This window comes from Triturus cristatus, chromosome 9, assembly GCF_964204655.1.
Source record: "Triturus cristatus chromosome 9, aTriCri1.1, whole genome shotgun sequence".
Taxonomy (NCBI): domain Eukaryota; kingdom Metazoa; phylum Chordata; class Amphibia; order Caudata; family Salamandridae; genus Triturus; species Triturus cristatus.
The window spans coordinates 1,035,160,443-1,035,182,278 of NC_140592.1; the positions used below are offsets into that span (position 1 = coordinate 1,035,160,443).

Consider the following 21,836-nt stretch of genomic DNA (forward strand, 5'->3'; position numbering starts at 1 on the left):
CCAAGGATGTGGTAAAGGAGTATTACAAGAACGATGATATCCAGCAGTGGTTTAAGGCCTACGAAGTCGCCATGACCTCTCACCGAGTCCCGCAGAAGGATTGGGGGGCTGGCCTATGGGGCCGGTTCTTAAGCGAAGGAAGAGACACTCTGCTAGATCTGCCCTCCACGGTCATGAACTCCTACAGCCACATGAAGGAAGCCCTCGTGGGCCGGTACGGACTCACCCCCGAAATGTACCGACAACGGTTCCGAGATTGCAAGAAGATACCGGGCACCACGTGGGTAGAATACGTGAACTTTTACAGCCGAGCCTTGGACGGGTGGATCAGGGCAGCAAGGTCTCCACCTTCGAAGAACTGTTCGATCTGATTGCCTGGGAACATTTAGCGGCCAATTGCTTTATAGAACTGCGCCAGCATCTCATGGACAGTAAACTCACCGACCCTCGGAAGCTGGCCGCTGAGGCTGATCGTTGGGTGAACACCCGGGCCACCCGGGGCCCCGTGGGGGACTACGGCCGCCACAGTCAAGGCCCCCCCCGCCAGAGGGGCGGAGGGAACCACGGCCGACCAAGAGACTTCCCCGGGGGGTCCTCAACCAGCCCCCCCAGCAGCCCACCAGCGGCGGGTTCGGCACCGTCCCCAGCAAGCACCGGAGCCCCAGGACGACCAGGTCCACGGGCTAGGATCACCTGCTTCCGCTGCCAACAGCCCGGACACTACGCCAATGACCCACAGTGTCCCCAGTATCAGCGAACCACACCGACCAACCCCACGGCCCGGCAGATGGCCTCCGTGGCTCTGGGGGAAGAGATGGAAGACTCCGAGGAATGGGAACCGGCGGCCATGGCCCTGGTCTCCCTTGGTGATCGAGAAATGGTCCCCGGGACACCCTTGCCCGCCAACACAGAAAAATACCGACAGCAGGTGACCATCAATGGCCACCGAGTCGAGGGCCTTCGCGACACCGGGGCGAGTGTCACCGCGGTCCACCGCAGCCTAATTTCAGAAGACCAGATCCTAACCGGGGCCCTCTGTCCGGTCGTATCCTCCGACAATTCTGAGAGCCTCTGCCAGATGGCGCTGGTGCCCTTCGAGTGGGGAGGGGTCTCCGGAGAACTGAAGGTAGCGGTCCGGACGTCGCAGCCCGTAGACTGCCTCCTGGGCAACGACCTGGAGAGTTCCCCGTGGGGGCAAGTAGAACGAAGAGCCCACCTGGAGATGATGGGCCTACCAGAATGGGTCTGCGCCACCACGCGCTCCATGACCGCACGATTGCCTCTCTCCGAGGGCGGTGAAGCCCTCTTACCGACACCCTACCAGAAGCAGACAACCCTCCTTCAGAGGGAGAAGAAGACACTAACCCGGGGGAAGGACCGGAACCTTCCGCCCCAGAGGCCCTGACGGAGCTCGAAGAACTGCCCGAGATGGCCCAGTGGCGCTGTGAGGGGGGGCCCTCCCGTGAAGAGTTCTGCCAGGAATAGGCCACCTGCCCCTCCCTCGGGGGACTTAGACAACAAGCCGAAGCCCAGGCCGCCGGTGACCGAACCGGAACCCATTGGATCTATTGGGACAATGGCCTCTTATACAGCGAGCAAAAGTCCGCCGAGCTAGGCGCAGCACGGGTACTGGTGGTACCCCTGCGGTTCCGGAGCCTCCTCCTGGGCCTGGCCCACGATGTACCCTTGGCAGGACACTTAGGCCAAGACAAGACATATCAGCGATTGGTTACCCACTTCTATTGGCCCAAGATGCGAGCGAATGTAGAAGTACACTGCAAATCCTGCCTCACGTGCCAGGGCAGTGGGAAGAGTGGCGGAAAACGCAAAGCTCCCTTACAACCGTTCCCCGTTGTGAGTACCCCGTTCGAGCGGGTCGGCATCGACATCGTGGGACCCCTGGATCCGAAGACCGCCCAGGGCCACAGATTCATCCTTGTCCTGGTGGACCATGCCACCCGCTACCCCGAGGCCATCCCCCTCCGCACCGTGACGGCTCCCGTGGTGGGCCGGGCTCTCATGGGGATCTTCTCCCGTGTCGGATTTCCCCGCGAGGTTGTGAGTGATCGCGGCACTAACTTTATATCCCGCTACATGAAGTCCCTGTGGCAGCAGTGCGGAGTCACGTATAAGTTCACGACCCCCTACCACCCCCAGGGCAACGGCCTAGTGGAACGCTTCAACCGAACCCTGAAGGGAATGATCCTGGGCCTCGAAGAGCCCCTGCGCCGGAAATGGGACGTCCTCCTCCCTTGCCTCCTGTTCGCATACCGAGAAGTCCCCCAAAAGTCTCTGGGGTTCAGCCCCTTCGAACTGCTGTACGGACATCCCGTCCGAGGGCCCCTGAGCCTGGTCAAAGAGGGCTGGGAGACAAGCCCCCGGGGGACACCCCCTGATGTGTTCCGCTACATCCTGGCGCTCCGCAACCAGACGAGGAAGTTCAGAGAACTCGCAGAGGCTAACCTCGAGGCCAGCCAAGAAGAAATGAAGCGCTGGTATGACCAGAACGCAACCCTGGTCGAGTTCCAGCCGGGCCAGCAGGTTTGGGTCATGGCCCCGGTGAAACCCTGCGCCCTACAAGACAAATGGACTGGTCCCTTCAAGGTGGTCGAGCGGAAGAGCCAGGTCACGTATCTGGTCGACGTACAGTCCCCACAGAACCCCCTCCGGGTCCTCCACGTGAACCGTCTCAAGCCCCACTTTGTGAGGACGGAATTAAGTTTGCTACTGGCCACCGATGATGGGGCGGAAGAAGACACCGAGCCCCTGCCCGACCCCCTGTGCGCTAAAGACCTGGATGGTTCCGTGGAGGGAGTGAGACTTTCGACCACCCTCACTCCCCAGCAGTCCGACGACTGCCGCCAGCTGCTCAGACAATTCGCAGACCTCTTCTCCCTCATTCCAAGAGTCACCGACTGGTGTATCCACGACGTGGACACCGGCGACAGCCCGCCTGTGAGACACCGAGCCTACCGGGTGCCTGACCGGGTCCGCACCTGCATCAAGACCGAGGTACAGAAGATGCTCACCCTGGGAGTAATCGAACCCTCCGACAGCCCCTGGGCCAGCCCGGTGGTTCTGGTCCCGAAGGCGGCTTCCCCAGGGGTCGCCCCCGAACTAAGATTCTGTGTGGACTATCGGGGGCTCAATGCGGTCACCCGAGCAGACGCTCACCCTATTCCCCGCGCCGACGAGCTCATCGACCGCCTGGGGGCCGCCCGGTTCCTCAGCACTTTCGACCTGACCTGCGGATACTGGCAGATTGCTCTCACGGAGGGAGCGAAAGAACGCTCTGCCTTCTCCACGCCAGATGGCCACTACCGCTTCAGGGTCATGCCGTTCGGGATGAAAAACGCCCCAGCCACGTTCCAGCGGTTGGTGAACAAGGTCCTGGCCGGACTCGAGGAGTTCAGCGCAGCGTACCTTGACGACATCGCCGTATTCAGCTCTCAATGGCACGAGCATCTCCAGCACCTCCGACAAGTACTAATGGCCCTGCGCCAAGCAGGCCTAACAGTGAAAGCCAGCAAATGCCAGCTCGGGCAAGGCTCCGTGGTCTACCTGGGGCATCAGGTGGGCAGCGGCCAGGTCGCCCCCCTCCAGCCGAAGATCGACGCCATCAAGTCCTGGGAGCCCCCCACCACGCAGACGGAGGTCCGGGCCTTCCTGGGCCTTACGGGGTACTACCGGAGGTTCATTAAAAATTATGGTAGTATCGCGGGGCCCCTCACGGAGTTGACCTCCAAAAAGCTCCCGAAGAAGGTGCAGTGGACCACCCCGTGCCAGCAGGCGTTCGACGCCTTGAAAACCGCCATGTGCACCGCCCCCGTACTCAAGGCCCCCGACTACTCCCAAGAGTTTGTGGTCCAGACCGACGCATCCGAACACGGCATCGGGGCCGTGCTCTCGCAGTTCGACGACAAGGGCATTGATCAGCCCATAGCCTTCATCAGCCGAAGGCTGCTGCCGAGAGAGCAGCGTTGGAGTACTATAGAACGAGAGACCATTGCCGTAGTCTGGGCCCTCAAGAAACTACGGCCCTACTTGTTCGGAACCCATTTCCGAGTACAGACGGACCACCGGCCCTTGCGGTGGCTAATGCAGATGAGGGGGGAGAACCCCAAGCTACTACGATGGTCCATCTCTCTCCAAGGGATGGACTTCACTGTCGAACATCGCCCCGGGACGGATCATGCCAACGCCGACGGCCTGTCCCGGTTCTTCCGCTTCGGCGAGGAGAACCCCCCAGTGGATGGGTAGTTCTCCACGCCTTTCAGCTGGGGGGGACGCGTGTGAGACCGGCCTCACGGCGTTGCCCTCTCCATCACCCAGCCAACCTGCAACCACCCTCAAGACACGACATCTCCGACTCCGGCCGCCCCAGCCACCCCCGATCCACGGGCCGGCCAGAGGCCTGACAGACTCAACACCCTACCACGCATGTCCAACCGAGGGAGCGGGAACCCTCGAGCCAGACCCAGAGGCGCCAGCCCAGTCACACCTCGGGTTGCCTTCCCCGGGAGGACTTGATCGGCCACCAGGCCCCTGGGGAGCAGGCGCCTCCCCTGCCGAGCGTCTGGGGTCCCTCCCAGACCCACCTGAAAAGACCAAAGAAGTGAGCGGCAGGAAACCCCGCCGAACCCCCTCCGTCACCCCAGTCCCCCCTCTGCGAGCACTCCGGACTTCAAAGAACCAGCGGAGTATAACAAGGGATGCCGGAGAAACGAGTGCAGAGAAGACCTGGAACCATCCGAGCCTGCAGACGCTGTCGCGGCTCCTGAATGCTGAAGTTACCTGGGCCTGCTGAGTGACTCGCGGCCTCTTGCTATTGAACCATCTGAGCCCTGCAGACGAGGTCGCGGCTCCCGAACACTGAACCACCTAGGCCTGCTGAGTGACTCGCGGCCCCCAGCTATTGAACCATCTAGGCCTGCTGAGTGACTCGCGGCCCCCAGCTATTGGACCATCTGAGCCTGCTGACGGAATCGCGGCTCCCGAACTCCGACCACCTGTGCCTGCTGAGAGACTCGCGGCGCTCCCCCTTGAGGACGACTCGGTAAGAGATCGCCCAGAGACACGACACCCTCCAGCTCGAGGATTGTGAGCTTTCCGCAGGGTATTTCACAGAGACACTATCTTGAAATTCTGTCCCGCTACCCCCATTCCCCCCGACCGATTTGTGGTACGTTGTGCCACTGCTGTACTGCTTGCATCTTGGATCATAAAGATCCCTTGAAATCATCGATAAAAGAACCTATCGTCCTACAAAGAACACGTGTGGTGTCACTCTGTTTGTAGTGTATCTCAGGGTGTGCGCGCCTGGTTCGGCCTACTTGGGAGAGGTGGGTCAAAGGGGTGGGCAAGACGTGTATCGAACCCCACTCCGGCGAACGCCTTTCCAACACTGCGTCATTGCACCCCAAGCAAGCAGCGCATCTTCCGCTTTCTCGTCTGTCTCATGTGTGCCTCCTCCACCCCAGTCCCCTTGAGCAGATATTTCTCCCAGGCCTCCTGTGTCAGGGGTTGTGCTCTCAGCCAATGAATTGTTGTACGCCTCTTCGCTACCGTGGGTACTAGTATTATGTGTTGCCTGCTTAATTTCTTTTTCAGGTTGTTAGGGAGTAGTCCCAGCAAACATTTGTTAATCATGCATGTAATATCCTATAGTGCGTTAAAGCTAATATCTTGAGCCAGGAGGAGACAAGAACTGTGCAGTGCCATACCACATGCAGGAAATCCGCCACCGTAGCCCCACAGAGAGGACAGAGCTGATCCTGAGATGGATATATGGAGTGCAGTCGCTTAGAGGAGACATAGGTCATATGGACTATATTGTATTGTATCTGTCTGACCCTGGCACATACTGACACCTTGTGGAACCCCTGCATGTAGCGTGGATCAGTCTTTGGGGGAGATGGGCTCATCACTTACGCGCTGCCATGTTTCTTCTATGCGTAACCGCTTCAGCTGCTTGTCTGACCGCAGTGCACCGTATAAGTGTGATAAGCTTACGGCCCCCTGCCATTGATAGCAACGTCACCAGTGTGTGGGTGGGTTTGGGATCCTCAGGGAATGCTGGCCAGAGTTGGGTGCTGTAGCTGAAATTTTGGAGTATTGAAGGAACTGGCCAGCTCCCAGGTCAAAAGTCTCCATTACTTCCTGTAGGGTGATAAATCGTCCTTCTGAATAAAGGCCAGACAGCACTATGCACCCCCCTCCCTTCGATCTATCGACTGACATCAGTCAGCAGGTGACAGGGTTAAAATAAAACTTACTAGGAAAAATCATGATGGAAGTAGGTTTAATGAGCTGGTGCAAGTGGTTTAGAAAAAGAGGCACTGCCCTCCTTCTAGAAAATGGCCAGTGGTAGAATTGCTTGTGCGTTGTCTCTTCTGAGTCTACGCTTGCTATTAACCAGAATCTTACCCAGACTGATTCTACTTCATCTGACCCAGCAGTTTTTCCCATCATACTGCCATTGATGCATGGTCAGAAGTCAGCAGAAGTATTCCATCAGGGATTGTTCCTAAAACTGATTGTTTCCCAAGTTTGAAATAAAGCAACACCAGGGATACACCCTTTCGTGGGGGTTTCACTAAGAGAAATGCTGCATTTCCCTCCAGGTTCAAATACTTTATGATAGATTGAGCTTTCTTTTATAAGAAGTGTTAGACCTGGCACCATTGGCGTGAGTCTCCCTTCCATTTTTCGCTGTGTCTCCTCTGTCTTTGCTGGTTATAGATGCTCTGGGCGCTGTGCCACTGCCATTCAGTGCCACAGCGCGAATGCTCCCTTTGGAAAGATGACATGTGAATTGGTACATCCATGATTGGCTTATTTGGTTTACCTGTCAGTCCCCAGTAGCGTGGCCTGTGTGTGCCCGGGGCTGGTGAACCAAATGCTGCTGGTGGGCCTGCAGCACGGGTTTGTGCCACCCACAGAAGCAGCTTGTAAAGTGTGTCTCAGACCTGCCACTGCAGTGTCTGCATGCAGTCCAGAACTGCCATCTTGGCTGTGAAGTGCACCCACTTCCCAGCCCCTGAACCTTCACTTGGCATCCTGTAAGCCACCCTTATGATATGATGCATTGTATGTGTAAGGTAGGACATGCTCTGATGTGTGTAGCATGTCCTAGTAGTGAATTACACCCAATTTCGTTTTTCACTACTGTAAGGCTACCTGTTCTCCATAGGCCAGAATGGGAGGTTTGGGCTATTACCTCCTATAGTCCTAACTGACCCACAGAACATGGTAGAAAAACGAATTTAGTATGCCTGAGCTCAGAATATTAAAATACATCTTTTAGTGAAGGTTATTTTTATATTCTGTGTTTGAAACTACCACTTTTAGAGTATAGGTACTTTCTTGCCTAAGCCTTCCAGTGCGCTCTGCTATTATGTGTATTGGCTGTCTGGTTTTGGAGGGACAGGGCAGGCTGAGTCAGACCTAGGTTGAATAGAGAGATCTGCCTTGGAGTGAGGGGAGGGGTAGCTCCTGCACTTGAATAGAGCTGTGCCTGACAAGGTGAATGCTGGTTCCACCTCCCACTGTGCGTCTGAAGGCAGACCCCCTCTTTCTGAAAGGAAGGATGCAGCCTGGTAAACAAAGTGCTCCAGGGCTGGGCAGAACTGGTTCTGGCTGGGTTCAGACACTTGGGACTCCTAAGAACAAAGACTTTGGGGGGATAAATATTTGTGCCCAAACCCCTACAATTTGTATTGCTCCTGGACAACAAGAAGAACCTCGGTCCGTGTAACTACGGGAATCAGCAGGAGAAGGACTGTCCTTGTGCTTGTGTGCTGTTTCTTGGACTGGCCTGCAGTGGTTACTACTGGACTTGGAAGAAGATGAAAAGGACTTTGAAGGAACTTTTATTTTTGGCTACAGCAATCACCCAAGGGCTAGAAGAGAGCTACCCTCCTGCAGGAGTCTCGGGCACACCAGACTCCACCACCAGCCTCCTGTTTCCTCCCAGCGAGGATTTCTATCTACAGGTGAGGCTCCTGTGAGTTCCAGGGCCTCTAGTTCTACTGCTGAGAAAAGAGTGCTGAAAATCGTCGCTAAGCCCCGTTAGCGAGCCGCTGCAGCTGGAAAGCGTGAGAAAAATCGTCGCTCTACTGCCACTGAGCGCTCGCTACCGGAGATCGTCGCATCACCTGTCGGCGGGCCTGAAAACGCTCGCTAACCCCGAAGATTATCGCATCACCTGTCAGCGGGCCCCAAAACGCCTGCTAACCCAAGTACGTCGCATCACCTGTCTGCGGGCCTGAAAATGCCCGCTAGCCCGAAGATCATCGCAGAGCCTGTCAGCGGGTTCCAAAACACTTGCTAAATCCAAGTTATTGAATCGCCTGACGGCGGGCCTGAAAACGCTCGCTAAAGACCCGAAGATCGTCGCATTGCTTGTTAGCGTGCCCCAAAGTGCTCGCTAACCAAAAATCATGGCACCAAGTTCATCGCAGCGCGGACGCCGAGCGTTCGCCATTTTCCCCGCATCGCATCAGGATCGTCGCTCCCTCGTGGAGTGCCATTTTCTTCTATCGCAGCAAGATCGCACACGCACAAGGCTCGGTGCATCATCCTCCCTTAGCGGCAAGGATTTTATCGCATCACCGGCATAGCGTGAAGAAGTTTGTCGCTTTCTCCTGCCCGCAACCCAGCGCATCATCCTCCCTTGCGGTAAGGATTCAACGCATCACTGGTTAGCGTGAGGAAATTTATCGCTACAACTCCTTAGCGACATTTTTGTTGCTTTGCTACAGAATCCAGGTACCTTGTGAGTAAAAGGGTCACAGAGACCACTGCATTGAACTGAACATCATTTTGTGCACCTTGAACTATTTTTGCAGCAGTTTTAAAGTAACCCTATTTTTCTACTATTGTGGATTTTTACTGCCATTGGTCTTGTGATTAAGTCTATATAAATATACTTATTTTTTTATAACTACTTGAGTGGTGTCCATTTGTAGTGTTCCTCATTGTGTTACTGTGTATGGTCATAAATGCTTCACACACTGCCTCTGAGATAAGCCTAGCTGCTCGTGCTACGTTACCACAGGGTTGAGCAGGGGTTATCAAAGGGTGTAGGCTGCTTACTCTGATTTAGCAAGAAGGGTCCCTACTTGGACAGTGGCCAGCCATTGCCAACTAGAGACCCCCATTTCTAACAAGAAGGAAGAAGATTTAGAATGCTGTAACTTTAAATTGCGATCATTAATGTGCAATTGTATTCTTACTGTATGTTTCCCGTGTGATCATCTCTCAGCCCCGCCCCACTTCCCTGTTGTGAGCATGCTTCCCCAGACACTGTTGGAATGTTATCTGTGTCCGTTTGGAGTGACAGTTGTTGGTTCTTTTCAGTGAAAAAAAAAAGTTTCTTGCTCCTAATTGGTGTCCTCAACTTGTCTTCCCACCACTATATTGTGCCCTGTCAATGATGGACTCATTTATCGCCGAGTCGCTAAGTACAGTAAGCAGGACAAGTGGTGGTGTCATGATCAAAGTGTCTTTGTCAACATTCGGTAACCGGAGGTACATGTTCGTCGAGTGCAGATCAGAAGTGCGGGAGCAGGCTAGACAGGATTCGGATAAACCACTGAGCTGGAACGAAGTGCAGATGATCTTTATATAACTAAAATATCTTGTTATGCACCCTGCTTGCGTGTCAGTTTCTTTGACAGTGCAGCTGGCAATGGCACTCCCGTTTGCCATGCCTGCGAGTGTGCTTTGCTATTATTAGATGGTCCCTTTAAATGATTTTTAGGTCTCGCCTGAGCCAGCGTTTTAGCGCTGCTCTGGCGAGAGCTTTAGTTAACGGGGGATTTGGAAGTGCAAACTAGTGCTTTTCAGGCCTCCAAATACAGTGCATGTGCGCCGGGCGCGCGCACCATTTGGCAGCCTGCGTGGTCATTTCGCAGCCGCTTTAATGTTCTCAGTGAGCCGCACGACCACTGAGAACATCAAAGCGGCCGCGAAAGTGCACACCATTTGCCAGCCTGCGTGCCTCTCTCCCCTTAGAGGGCGCGACGTGCCCTACCCCCTCCCTTATCCCACTTCCTGCTTGTTTTTTTTACATTCGCGATCGCGTTTGCGATTGCTTTCACTTTCACGGCCACTTGTGTTATTTATATGTTCTAGAATATTCTGTTTATGCTCCCGAGGCAGAGAGTAGAGTGCTTTGTTTGGCCGCAGTACATACATCAATGACTCCCTTCATTATTTGTGTTTGAAACAAACCGATCACATATTTATCAAATTTCTCTTGCTTTCAAAAGCAGATGAAGGGCGGCCATCGCCCCCCTCTCCTGCATGCATGACCGCTCCCATCTTGAGGATGCCCCCCCTCCAGCGTGTACCCCCACCCCCTATCCTCACGCCCTGGGATTCTCAGAGAGCAGCCACACCCTGGTGGCTTGGATGTATGCATTCTATGGCATGGCACGCTGCCGGGCTTGGGGAGCTGCCAACCCGAGGTCAGCAGGGCAGCGCGCCCCTCCCCCCTCAGCAATGCACATGACGAGATCACATGTAAGAACTGCACATGTGACAGCAGACCCCCCCTCCCAGCAGATAAACCAGTCAGGAGCGTAGCTTCCGTGGATGCCGCAGGTGCAGTGGCACCGGGCCCAGGGCCTCTCTGCACTCTGATTATTACTATATTTCACTTTTCGAACAGCGGCCGTGGGTCTCTTTCCTTCCTTGCTGTGGGATTCATAACACACTGGCTAGCCACTAAACCCAGTGTGATATTGCATGTTTTACTGGTGACTCTGACCCTTAAAGAGCTCTGATTTTGTGTGCAATCTTTTAAGTAGCGCATACGATATCGTTGCCACAGCCTCTTGGCGCTGTTCTGTCAGCCTGGTGATGGTTACTGCACCGGAGGAGACCCCCTAGGCTGCCTGGTCTCAGGACTTTACTCCACAACTTTACTTGTGCATTCTTACCATTGCCACCTCAGTCCCAGCTCCCGATTTCACATCAGTGTCTGTGCGCATTGTCATTGGTCCCTGGTTCTTACTTGCACAAGCCCCACCATAACATAACATAACTAAATACTTATAAGGTCCCAAAGGCGAGACCTATTGGCTATGCCAATGCTTGTTTTTAAAGGGATTGCTCACAGCGGTTAGTCCCAAAAATGGAACGTTATAAGTAATGCACATTTGTTTTGCCTGATAACACAAAATACTGATGGATAGCGCAATCACAGAGACCGCATAAGGAGAGTGTAAAGATGACACCTCCACGTAACAGTGTAGAAGTAGTTTATTCCTCAATAAGACGGCACTCACAGGAGAACCACTATGCGGTGCGCACAGCTGCAACTGTCAATAATAACCGCCCCAACTGTAAAACAGAACGTCAGCTGTCAACATTCCAGCTGACGTGAGCAGGCTCGCGCGAGGAGGGGTAGCGCGCGAGGCAGGGGAGGGGAGGAGCATGGGAAGCAGGAAGAAATAAGGTAAACACAACACATCTCTTCCCTTTGCGGCAATTTGCAAAAAAACGGAATGGGAAAACAAGGGGAGGTGGGGTACAGCAAAAGATGTTTCTCTATTCACATACGAAGTCTTTGTATCTACTTGGTTTGACTAATATGCGGCCATGTCTACTTGTGCTGGCCATTTCACTAGTAGCTTCTTTCCTCAACTCTGGTTCTTGTTCAAACGCAGAGCTTCCTCTAGACTCGCAAGAGTCCTTCATATCTTCGCTAAGGATATCGGACACCTTATCATCAAGATCCTTGTCCAACTGATCTTCCACGGTGGTGATGTTACTGTCCTCAGGGGATGCCTCTGAGGCACTGGTGCTGAGGTCTCTGAGTTCCCCAATAGATTCGATGAGTTCATGTTCCTGTTCATCCTCATTGGTATGATCAAGGGAATGTGACATTGTGCTAACCCCTTCTTCCTCTGAATCTGATGATGCTAAGTGCAACCAACTATACTTGTCTTTAGTTTCCATGTTGTCCTCCGCATCCTTCATTTCCCTTGCATCCTTTCCTGTTTGTACACTCTCCATCCTGTTGCAAACAGACAACGCAGAGGCATGCCAAACCTTCCCATCACTGAGGAGCGCAGAGTTACAGTACACCTTCTCCACCTTCAATGGCTCCGAAAATTTGTTCTGTCCTTTAATAATGTGTCCACTTCTTCTTACTCTTACGCTATCGCCTTCCTTGAGTTTTACTTCCTTGCATTTGTGCTTGCTGTCATACTTCACTTTGCTCATGTCCTTCGCCTCTTGGATTCTCTTCCTGACGATTTCCACTGACCATTCTGATTTCCTTGCCTCTTTGAGCCATCCAATATTGTCTTTTGAGATGGGTGTTCTTCCCCTCATAATCTCAAATGGGCTTATCAATGTCTTCTCATTCGGTGTGATCCTGTATCCCCAGACCATTTTGTTAACTTCCTTCCTCCAACATTTGCCGTTGTTGTTCGCTAGTTGGATAATGCCCTTTATTACTCTATTAAATCTTTCCACGGCACCATTGCCCGCGGGGTGGTACACTGAAGTGGTCTTGTGGGTGATACCATTCCTGATCACAAAATTCTTGAAAACTTCTGACAAGAACTGTCTTCCGTTATCACTTACGATATATTTGGGTATTCCTTCTCTTGTGAAGATGCTGTCCATGAACGTCACAATGTCAACAGCCTCCACCTTCCTACAAACTTTTATCTCTGGCCACTTTGAGAAATGATCCACTAAGACCAGAATACTCAACTTTTCTTCCTGCCATTCGATAGGACCCATAATATCTATCCCTACGCGTTCCCAAGGCATGTTGGGACACTTCAAAGGTTGCAAAGGTGGTCTGAGAGTCACTTGCGTCTTATCCGAATTCACACATTGTGTGCAGTCTCTTACTGCCCTCTCTATTTGTATATCACACCCAGGCCACCAATACCAATTTTTTATTCTCTGCTTGGTTTTGTTAATTCCTAAGTGTCCTTCATGGCAAATGTTGACAATTCTTTCCCTTAGAGTGACAGGAGGTACCACTTTACCCTGTCTGAACACAAGGTTGTTTTCCACCGACAACTCACTTCTCAATTCCCAGAAAGGTCTTAATTCGCTGTTTATTTTCTTTTTCTCTGGCCAACCCTTCACTATAAGTTTACTCACTTCCTTAAGTGTCTCATCTTTTTCACCTTCTTTGTTCCAGTCTTCTTCTAGTATGCTAGGGAACTCTTCAATTATGCTTGCAACGCAGAGCTCCTCTTCATCCACCCCTTTATCCTCATTTTGCAAAGGCAATCTGCTTAGAAAATCTGCGACGACGTTCTTTGCTCCAGGTAGATACTGAACCTCATAGTTATAATCCAATAGCCTAATGGACAATCGTGCTAACCTGGGTGAGGCATTGTACAACCCCTTCACTGTTAGCACTTTCACAAGCGGTTTGTGATCACACCGCAAAACAATACTTCTTCCCCATATGTACTGCCGGAAATGTTCCAGGCCCCACACACACGCCAAGGCCTCCCGCTCAATAACTGAGTACCTCTCCTCAGTGGGGGTTAAAGAGCGGGAAGCGAATGCGATGGTGGCCTCCTTTCCATCACCTTCAATTTGCGTAAGGACGGCACCAATTCCTTTGCCACTCGCATCCGTAGTGACTACACAGTCTAGTTTTGTTTCAAATCCCTTGAGGGGTGGTGCGTCACAAATTTCTTTTTTGAGTAATTTAAAACTTTCCTCACATTCTTTTGACCATTCAAATTTATTCTTGTTTTTCAAAAGCGTCCTTATACTATACGTTTTTGTTGAGAAATTCCTTACGAATTTGGAGTAGTACTCCACCAGCCCCAAAAATGCTCTCAATTCATCTTTATTTTGTGGAACTGGAGCGTCCTTAATTGCTTTGATAAGTTCCTTCTTGGGTTTTATTCCCTCTTGAGTAATCTCATGACCTAAGTAGGTGACAGTTTTTTTTGCTGAAGCTGCATTTTTTATGTTCTGCCGTCATGCCATTTTTTTCCAGGATTTTGAGTACCATCATTAACCTGTTGTCATGGTCTGACTGATCTCTCCCCATAATAAGAATGTCATCTTGGAAAATCAGCAATTTTTTGACCCCTTTGAACATTTCATGCATTAGTCTTTGGAATAGCGCCGCTGCCGACGCCAATCCAAAGGGTACTCTTTTGAACCTGAAACAACCGAAAGGTGAAATAAAGGTGGTGAGGTGCTTACTTTCCGGATGCAAGGGTACCTGGTGATAGGCAGCAGCCAAGTCTATAGTGGAAAATACTGTCATGTTCTTTGTGAGAGACAACATCTCGTTTATTCTTGGAAGGGGATATTGGTCTACAAGAATGTTCTTATTCAAGTCGCGCAAATCAATACATAACCGCAATTTTCCGTTGGACCTTCTTGCGACCACCAAAGGTGCGACCCATTCTGAAGACTCCGTTGGTTCAATTATGTCCGCTTCCATGAGTTTATTAATTTCGCTCTTCACTTCCTCTCTTAATGTCATTGGGATGTGCCTGACTTTGTGCACACAAGGCACGGCATCCTCTTTGAGTTTTATCCTATGTTGGAATCCCTTAAGTTTACCAACTTTTCCATTGAAAACCTTGGGGAACCTGTTGACAAAGTTACTGCCTCTTATGTCTTCTTGTTGCATGACTAACACAGGTTCATCACTGTTTGGGTTCAGAGTAATACCCAGTTTTCCTTGGTCCCTCCAACCAAGCACCGAAGGCCCTGTTACAGCTACATACAACTTGCTCGAAGTTTTTCTCTCTTTGAATGTAAAAGGGAGTTCCTTGTAACCCATGAGTTCAATAGGTTCCCCTGTGAACGTTTTTAACGTGATATCAGGTTTCTCTAAGTGTTTACCTAACTTGGTTTTAAATTTTTCTCTCCATACATCCTTGTTAACTATTGTGCACGGTGAACCAGAATCAGCCACAATCTCAATACTTATTCCACCAATATCGACTAAGCAAACTGGTTTTTTCTTTTTGCAATCCCCGTTTTCCTCACTTCCAGTAGCTTCAGTCACATTTAATACGCATAAGTTGTATTCTGAGTCATCCGATGAGTTCCGTTCTCCTTCCTCCTCATCTTCGACAAATTTCACTTTTTCTTTTATCTTTCTTTTGCAAGCCTTCTGGTAGTGACCTACGAGTCCGCATTGTGTACATTTGTTATTTCGTGCTGGACATTTCCAATCATTAGCCAAATGTTTACTGCTACCACATCTGTAACACTTCAACTGATCATACTTCCTTTCTTCTCCTCTAAAAGTTTGACCTCCTTTTCCTTGGTATTTATTTACATTTTTGCTCCTACTTATTTTTGCGACCACTCCTGGATCTTCTGCTTTGCACTTACTCTCATTAATCACTTCCTTTGCACAACGTCCTGTCAATTCTGCCTTTTTGACAATTTCAATGACTTGTAGAAGAGGTTTCTCTCCTTTTGCCCATAATGCGTCCTGAATATTTGAATTAGCAGCGCACATCACAATTTGGTCTCTGATCAGGTCATCATGCATGTTTTCAAATTTACATGAAAGTGCCAATTCTTTTAAAGCAGATACATAGTCATCTATGCTTTCCTCTTTTCCTTGTTTCCTTCTATAGAACTTGTATCTGTATACCGCCACACAGACAGTTGGCTTATAATAATTATCAAGATCCTCCATTGCCTCATCGTACACATTTCTTTCATTTCCTTCCCTCACTTTTTTACTAATACTGTTATACACTGTGAGTCCACCAGCACCCAAACAGTGTAACAAAATTTTTTTCCTTTCCTCCTGTTTTAATGGTTCATCTTCCTTATCAAAAGTTGTTATGTAATTGCAAAAATACTCCTTCCACTCCTTCCATTGAACAGGAGGTGCCCCTTTTCCTTTCAAAAATGCCTCTGGTGGCTGTAGGTTATACACATTCCCTGACGCCATTGAATACTTTTACACAGATTAAATTATAAATATTAAGTGAAGGCAGAGGCTAATGTTAAAATATTCCTCAGTTTTTTTTTTTTAAATTCACAAAACGGATACTTTCTCTCACCTGAGCATATAAAACTTGGCTTTCCTTGCTTCTTCTTTCCTATTCCCCAAATTGCATACAAGGGCAGACTCAGGTTAAAGCTCAGTTCAATACGCTCGAAAATACGAGTCTCTGTTTACTTTACTCAAAAATGGCTTCACGCACACTTCCTCTTGCGTGCCATGCGTAGAAAAGCTAGTGCGTTGACTTCATCTGCCAGGATGGCGTCGCTTTGTTTTGCGTCACACGGCGCTCCCTGTCACCGCTCACTACAACATCTGAGGAGAATCCGTTTCGTAGCAACAGCCAAACCACACTAGGTGATTCCTTCACACACTGCCGGTTCCTCACCTTGAACACATGAGTTGTTCCTTCCTTTTTTTTTCACTTATACGTTGTTTATCTGGTTTACAACAGCTGATAGTAATCGCCAACCAATGTTTTTTTTTTTTCCGCAGACACGCCGTACCGACTTTGTTTTGTGTCACTTCATCCTCATGCATCCGATTCCATTTCGACTGCTCATAGCTTCTTTATCGGTCCCGTGTCATATTCCTTTTGGTTCTCCTTAATGTTCACTTTACTCATTCTAATTCCTCCTTTGCTTCCTCTCAACACAACGGAGCAATTTCTTCTTATAATAATAATTCACTTTTTTTTTTCAACACGCCGTAGGTTCTGTGCCGTCCGAGTTCCTCGTCGCCAAAATTGTAAAGATGACACCTCCACGTAACAGTGTAGAAGTAGTTTATTCCTCAATAAGACGGCACTCACAGGAGAACCACTATGCGGTGCGCACAGCTGCAACTGTCAATAATAACCGCCCCAACTGTAAAACAGAACGTCAGCTGTCAACATTCCAGCTGACGTGAGCAGGCTCGCGCGAGGAGGGGTAGTGCGCGAGGCAGGGGAGGGGAGGAGCATGGGAAGCAGGAAGAAATAAGGTAAACACAACAGAGAGTTTTCCATTAGCGTATTCGTTATGGATTTTTGTTTCCATTAATGCGCTGAATCAACGAATTTCATAATCTGAATCAATTGCTTGTCTGTCCCTCCCCCTAAAATATCTGGATGCTGTTTTAAAAGTACAGCGGTGAGAAAAAGACATATTCGCACTACTAAAAAATATAAACGATTACAGAAAATAATTTCTTAAAATTTCAACTTTACAACCAACCTCCGGCTTGGTGCGGTAATAAATTCATCCAAGATGCAATAATGTAAAAATCTGGAACAATTAACGTAAAGAAAACAATATTTGGAATGTGATATTTAGAAAAGAAGTATAATATTGTTTTAACCAGAAACCTAATTTATTTTTTGGGACTTTGTTTGCACTAACGTGACAGTTAACACTGAGAGAATGCAAGAAATAATGTTTAAAAATTAGCTATATTCCCTTCTATACGTTCAAGATGGACAAAAGGCGCGCTCTACGCTGTATATCCGAGGAAGAACTCTGACGAGAAGATTATTTTGCTTCCGGTCGGGTCGCTCGCGCACGGTGTGACCGGTGTGACCTGCGGCGCGCAGTGTCCAATCGCAAACTTCAAACTCGAGACTACAGTAGGAACAAATTGCGTGCCCAATGAAAACCCATCAGGTGGAGGTTTGGGTGTGACGCATTAACCAATCGGCATTAACGGTTCTCCAAGAGCCGTCTAACCAATGAAAAACTGAGAGGGCTTTTTAAACTAGTGACACTGGGAAACCCACGGAGTAGAAAGGCGGTGGTTGTAATTTTTGGTGTTGGTTTATTCTGTGCGTTAAGGTAAGAACTGGGCCTTTTTCTGGGTGTATGTGGGGAGGCTGTTGTGAAGCTATCAGACGCGTTAGCTTATCCGTTGGTTTCTTTTTCCCCAGCGCGACGGTTTCGCCATTAACGTACTCAACACAACTACTGGCAGTGATGTCGCTTGAGATAGGACATCTGTGGCTATCTTTTCTGTCCCATTCTAATTACCGCAGCCACCAGTGTCTTATTCCCCTTATTCTGGCGGGTCCTGTCACGGATGCACAAGATCAGAACATGTGGTGCTGCTAACCAAACGCCTCTTGGTTTTGGAGTGCGTGTCTTTATTTAGTAAGCTTACTAGTCATACTAGAGAAGGAGGCCACTTTGTGCCACGCCTCGTTGTCTTACGAAAGTGGCAAGCACGACTAGAGTTTTTCTGCATGACTTCTACGGTGCTCCAGAAGCGGTGCTAGAAGTGGAAACAATTCACCTGAGCCCCCATTAATTGGTGGCAAGCGATGAAAGCCGAAAAGGGGGTTGGGTCACGGGAGAAAACTTTAAAGCAAAGTTTGACACTTGGTTTACATGTTTAATTTTTTTTTTTTATCACGGCTGAAAATAAATTGGGAACGCGAAGGAATTCTGTTATGGCTTACTTAATTGGTCACACTGCTGCATTTTATAATAGCTTACCTGGGTAAGGGGCCTGCTGTTGAGAGCTTTGTGTGCCCAGAATGCTTTCACGGAATAGAAGTAACCGTAATGGTACTCTGGTGGTTAATGCACTTGTCAAGTCAGTTTTAACTCATAAACTAGGGTCGCGGTATTGAGTTGCCTTGCTGTAAAGACCAGCGTCTACGATGTAGATCACAGATTTGTATTTTATGTATATAGCACAGTTTGCTACTGCTTTTTACTAGACCTCTTTTTTTGTTGTTGTTACTTTTAGTACATATGGTATCCTTTTTGTATGATACAGTGAGCTATAACCCAGCATCAAGGAGCTGCTTGCAAACTTCAAGACTCAGATTTTGAGCCTTATTTGTTTCCCTTTATCGTTTAGTAAATCTGCATTTGCTATGAAAGTTTCCATTAGGTAGAAAACCGCCTTATTTGCAAAGAGAACCCCAACCACGGTTTTAAATGCAGCCTTTAATGTGTCTCCAGACCAAGCACTCTTAACATAGAATACCTACCTGTAGGTACAAGTGCTTTCTTTACCTTGTAACCCTCGTTGTCTTATGTAACATTTCATGTACATTGATTTGTCCACTTGTATGATTCATTATCGCTTAATAATGTGTAATATTTTAGGCCCTCTGACACCCTACAGTGGAATGGGTAACTCTATAATACATACAATTAATAAGTTCTATTTAAATCGTTGTTGATGTATTTGCCCATTCCCCACCCCGTGAACCAGATCTGTGTGCTTAATACTGGACCTTGAGAAAGCTTTAGATTCACTAGAGTGGTGCTATCTGTTTGCAGCACTCACCCTGTATAGGATTGGCACCAGATTCCTATGGATGGTGAAACTACCATATACCAATCAACTCATTAGAGTTTAAACAGGTGCTCTACAGTCAGCAGATATACCTATTCACAGAAGTACATGTCAGGGCTGCCCCATGTTGCCATTATTTTTCTCGCTGGCCATCGAACACTTGACCCCAGCAGTTCGTTGACTGGAAGAACGATGGGGCATTACCTTGGGCGATGGACTAAATGTCATATCCCTGCACGCTGACTGCATGTTATTGTTTTTGAGGGACATGCAGGATGTCCCCACTGTGATAAATGCTACCCTGACACAATTCGCAGACATGTCGGGAATGAGGGTAAATTGGACCAAATCTTGGGTGTTCCCTTTTCACCCGAATATAGCTAGCTCCGAGCTGAGGATAGGGGATGCACAACTAAACTCGCAGCACTGCACATTCAAATATCTGGGCATACGAGTAATGGGCGTCCACAGATATTTTTCCGGGGGGGGGGGGGGGGCAAAATGTTAACGTCATCACCATCCTCCGACATGATGTGGGGCACAAGAAACACTGGGGCGCAGGAGGACCCATGGGGGACAGGAAGCAGGCTGCATATGATCTCATACACCGTAGGGTTGTTGTGCCACAGCCATCTCTTTCTTTATTAAAGTAAGATTTCTCTGGTAGTTAATGCAAAGATCTGTGTTTTGTCTACACCCAGTTAAGAATCATGAAGTTTAACATGCAAATTTAAAATTTGTATTTTATGTATCAAGGTAAGCAGGCTACTGCTTTTGACATCCTCTTGTTACTTACTGTTCATAACTTGCAATAATTCTAATATATCACAGAGAGCTATGGATTGGCGTCAAGGCATGGGTTTAGAACCTTATTGTTATTTTCAAAATCTGTCTGTTAGCAAGATTGCCAAAAGAGGTCATTCAGAAGTAAGAAAGTCTAACAGGGTTTTAAATCATGACTTTGTGTTTCTCCCTACCAGGCACTCTTGACAATTTGTAATCCTCATTGTATTATGTAACATACTGTAGATTGATTTGAACACTTATGATTTATTGTCTTTTTTTTTTTTAACGTGTGCGTGATTTAACCTACTCTGACACCCTACACTGGTATGAGAAATGCTATGAAACAATTAAATAAAAAAATGAGAACATTTTAAAAATCATAATTTATGTAATTACCCAGATCTGACATACTTACTGTGTGTGTTCATCTCTTATACACAGAGGTTGAACAACGTCAAAAACCTGTCTCCAAATCAAATTTTCCTTGTACAGATCACAAGCTGTGTGTCTTAGTTTTCCTCGATTGCATTAGCATTTAGGTGTTAGGCTCCAGGTAGTTCCCACCAAACAAACAAAAATAAAAGGAGTGCTGATGGCCCTTTACATTAGGCCCTTGTTTTGGGGTTCCACCAGGTGATACTCGAACTAAAGGAGGGCTGATGACCATTTAAAGTAGTCCATTGTTTTGGGTCCACCTGGAAGTGAAAATAAAAAAGCCCCTTCACCATCTGCAGGTTGATGCTGTAGGAGAGTAGGATCTGCTTCTTATGGTTACCCCCACTTTTTGCTGATGTTTCACTGTTTTTCGACTTTAGTCTGTCTGGGGCCCTGCTATTCAGTACCCCAGCCTAGCTGCTTCCTATCTAAAATGGATTCCAGGTACCTTAGGTACCCTTCAGATTGGATTCTGGGGTGCCCTTTCAAGGCCCTAGTATATGGTATACTATGTACCCAGGGCATGGGTACCCTAGAGGCCTACCAGGGGCTGAAGCATGTATTATGCCACCTCTCGGAAGCCCTCCAAAGTGACACCACTGGACTGCTACTGCAGCCTGAGTAAGGTGGTGCATGCACCCCTTACTGTGATATAGGTTACCTGTATCACTACCCATACATACACATATAAACCTATAAGTCACTCCTATGGCAGGCCTTATCAATCCTGAAGGCAGAGTGCTTGGTTTTCATGTGAGAGGGTGCCCCTGCACGAGCAGAGCCCCTCTGAAGCGTTTGGAGTCTATTCTCTGATTCTGTTTGTGGTGCAGCCTGACCATATACTCTTAAGTGCATTATAACCTCGCGGTAAATGGTAACTTTGGGATGGCTGCACGGAAACATGTTGTGTTTGGTCTCAAACACCTTGGAATCCTACCCCCACACCAGTAACTGGTGTGGGAGTAGGATCCCACCCTTCTAAAGGGAGAGACCTGACCGCACTGGTATTCCCGGTACCAACTTAAGAGAGCCCTGGCATCACAAAATGGATGCTACAGACACAAGTCTGGCCTCCTGCTGCTGACCGAAACTCCGGCAGGGAAGGCATGGACAGTAGGTTTCCTGTCACAGGGAGGTGTAATCACCACCCAGACAGGCTGATGTGTATTGGAGCTGGGCGGGAGCACTCTCCGAGTGCTTTGAAGTCCTGCACTGGGGGCACATTTGGTGTCCCTGTGCATAGTCCAGCTCAAACCGTTTGCAGGGACTACCAGCCCCTGCTCTGGCGTGAAAGTGGACAAAGGAAATGGGTGTAGCCACCTCTCTTTCCAAACCCTCCCATAGGTGGGTCCCC

At 49.1% G+C, this 21,836-nt stretch overlaps 1 protein-coding gene across 4 annotated transcripts in view; it reads left to right on the forward strand.

Moving 5' to 3' along the window:
- Window positions 1-21,836, forward strand: part of DLGAP5 (DLG associated protein 5) — a 351,164-nt gene that overhangs the window by 80,332 nt on the left and 248,996 nt on the right. The window contains exon 1 of one of the 4 annotated variants that reach the window (XM_085626823.1): window positions 17,559-17,790. The exons of 2 other annotated variants lie outside the window; for them this stretch is intronic. The gene's annotated coding sequence lies outside the window, so the exon portion shown is untranslated. Of the gene's footprint in view, window positions 1-17,558; window positions 17,791-21,836 lie in introns of those variants that run through there. One more of the 4 variants, XM_085626825.1, reaches the window with a different exon arrangement.